Source organism: Oncorhynchus masou, chromosome 1, assembly GCF_036934945.1.
Source record: "Oncorhynchus masou masou isolate Uvic2021 chromosome 1, UVic_Omas_1.1, whole genome shotgun sequence".
Taxonomy (NCBI): domain Eukaryota; kingdom Metazoa; phylum Chordata; class Actinopteri; order Salmoniformes; family Salmonidae; genus Oncorhynchus; species Oncorhynchus masou.
The window spans coordinates 53,217,600-53,220,959 of NC_088212.1; the positions used below are offsets into that span (position 1 = coordinate 53,217,600).

The 3,360-nt window shown below is 39.5% G+C and overlaps 1 long non-coding RNA gene across 1 annotated transcript in view; it reads right to left on the reverse strand.

The window, feature by feature from the left end:
* LOC135546385 (uncharacterized) overlaps window positions 1-3,360 on the reverse strand; it is a 49,485-nt gene that overhangs the window by 36,220 nt on the left and 9,905 nt on the right. The window lies entirely within an intron of this gene.

Sequence of the window (3,360 nt, forward strand, 5' to 3'; positions counted from 1 at the left end):
CAATTTATGAGCTATAGGTTTAGGCTACTCCACGATACTCAAGTTTTCACTATACCCATCACGAGGTTGCTACAACCTAGCCTATGAATGAAAGTTTACAACGTATGTCAGGTCGAGCAACAAATTTGCGTTCACAGACAGTGACTTTCAATACTGCCTTGCACACTCTTGCCTGCATCTAGCTGATATAGGGTGTAATCATTTGTCCAACAGTTGCAAGCTAGAGTTTCTATTGGACAAATTCAGGCATGTTTATCCCCATTTTGTTCCATTTGCTTCCGTTTAAGAAACGTTTTTTCAACAGAAAAGGCAGAAAGAATACACCCTTGATCATGCGTAAACAGAGGTCACTCTCATAACAGCCACATTGTATTCCTTCCCTTCTCTTCGCTTGTGGACATCAGCTGTATGTGACCAAACGAAAAAACCTTTCCAAAACAAACCGCTACACACAGCTTACATCGTTGACACCATATTATTTAAAGTAAGGTCATAGTCAGCATAGCTAATAGAACTAACACATTAGTAAACCCCTACAATCATGCAGTAACGTTAGTGTACAGTCAGTAAGCAGTGACACCAGCGGTCCCCAGTCGCAAAAAAATTGTAATACCAAAAGCTTACCTTGACTTGAAAGAGTTTCAGTGTTGTGTTGGAAAGTCATAGCCAGCTTGCTAACATAGCTTCCCTCTGTTTGAGTGTGGGGGTGTTCCAGTAGGCTAAACTAGATAGCTGGATTTGCTTGCTTCTCCTTCATTTTGGAATAAATTAATTTGTCTTTCTCTCTGAGTCAATTACTCACCACATTTTATACATTGCAGTGCTAGCTACATGTAGCTTATGCTTTCAGTACTAGATTAATTCTCTACTCCTTTGATTGGGTGGACAACATGTCAGTTCATGCTGCAAGAGCTCTGATAGCCTGCTGTGTAAGTCCATGGAGGGGGGTGAGAACCATGAGCCTCCAAGGTTTTGTATTGAAGTCAATGTACCCAGAGGAGGACGGAAGCTAGCTGTCCTCCGGCTATACCATGGTGCTACCCTACAGAGTGCTGTTGAGGCTACTGTAGACCTTCTTTGCAAAATAGTGTGTTTTAATCAGCTATTAGGCAATGTGATTATATTTAACACAGTTTTATCTAAAAACCTTTTAAATGTTTTACAATTACATTTTTATGTATTTCATTGAGGAGGATGGTCCTCCCCTTCCTCCTCTGAGGAGCCTACACTGGTATAAATGTACAAATGTACAAACATTACAGGGAACCATGACAGTGGCAAGCATTTGTACCATGTTAGGAACAAATCGAAACCTTCATTTTCTGAGACTGTATGGTGAGATCTGAAAACAGCAGTTGGTGGAGGGCATCCCTAAGACATTGAAAAGTTAGTCACGTTTGCTGCTGAGAAGTGGGCCAAATTGCCAGCAGAAAGGTGCAGCAAGCTCAATGATGGCTACAAAAAGATTTTGTCTGCAGTTATCTTGGCCAAAGGCTGTGAAACCCAATACTAGCAGCAGGCTGCCAATAACGTTGTCCATGCCATTTGCATTTATTTTATAAATAAAACATTTAAATGTAAGTTTGCAAAAATAAAATGATCTGCTTTAATTAACATTCAGCTTATAAATGCTTCATAAAGCCTTCATAATGCCTTCATGAGCACTACATAAATGTGCTACAAAGCATCTATAACTGTATGGCTTTTTAAAGGGTTCATAAATGTGGCCTAACTGTGTGACATAATCACCAATGTCAAGTGTGACATAATCCACTATGTCGAATATGATAAAATTGTATTTTTCACATGCTGCGAATACCTTACCGTGAAATGTTTATTTACAAGCCCTTAACTAAAAATAGTTTTAAATATAGTTTTTAAAAAGTATGTAAGAAATATGTTCTAAATAAACTAAAGGAAAAATAGTAACACAATAAAATAACAATAACGAGGCTATATACAAGGGGTACCCCATAGTCAATGTGCAGGGCTACGGGTTAGTCAAGTAATTGGGGTAATACTGTATGTAGGTTGGCTGGTAGCCTAGTGGTTAGAGCGTTGGGCCAATAACCGAAAGGTTGCTTGATCGAATCCTCAAGCTGCCAAGGTTAAAAATCTGTTGTTCTGCCCCTGAACAACCCACTGTTCCTAGGCCGTCATTGTAAATAAGAATTTATTCTTAACTGACTTGCCTAGTTAAATAAAGGTTAAAGACCGTATGCATTGCTAATAATACCTATTCAAGACTCGTTGCTCACCACTGTCTCTCTGCTGGTTCAGGCTCTGTCTCACTCTCTGGCCTTCTCCTTCTCAAGAACTTCTGCCTGAGTCTCAGTGACTGGCTCACTAGTACTAACAGTTCATTTTCCAAACATAATATATTACGTACATTGTATAAAGCAGTTACAGGGGGTTATTAGAATGAAGTAGACGTTTAGATAGACATTATATTCACAAATGTATTCATGGTCACCTTACTGTAGCTTCCAATCATGGCATCTTGCTTTGAGAGGTAAATAATTCAATGATTTTGCCTTTGCCCTTGGTTTCTCTGTCAAAATATGAACAAGAGCTAACTAAGTCCCCTGTAAGGTCTACTGAGACCATTGTCTGCTGAAGTGATGTACCTCAAAGCTCTTAGACTTGTCCAACAACTAAAAGATAATCAAATCACATTTTATTTGTCACATGTGCCGAATACAACAGGTTATTTTCTTCCTTTAAATAACCAAATCAAAGCATTCTCTGATTAACTTAGATCATACAATAGATTATGTGAAATTATATTGTCAAAATAATACGCTGCTCCTGCTTCTAGCTAGGAAGCAGGTACATATACACAACATTTAATATTTCAACAATATACATGGTGCTTGGTATTCCTTTGTTCAATAAAATATGACTAACACACACACACACACACATACACAGAGTTTTGTAGAAGGCATGAAGGTGACATGAAAGTCAGGGTTAATGGAGTGTACACCCCCCCTATCAGGAGATGAAGCAGATCCTCCTGTCTCCTTTCATCCATCTTGTTTAGAGCAAAAGGGAGAGAGGAGGAAAAGAGGAAAGGGAGAGAAGATGAGAATAACCCAAGCATGATCGATCTGCTCCATGAATAATTGAAGAGGGATGTGTTTTGGAGAGTTCTGTTCTCAGCCCAGCCAAGCCCAGCTCTCCTACAATGATTTCTCTTTCTACTCCTGCTTGTGACACAGGGCAGCAGTTTCCTGCAGTGCACCTCTCGCATAGTAAATCTGATGTACATCCGGGACAGTGTAAACACTGATGACTCGAAAAAGGCTCTCAGTGGGAGAGGGGTAGAGAGGAGTCGGTTATCTAATAGAACTTTGCGCT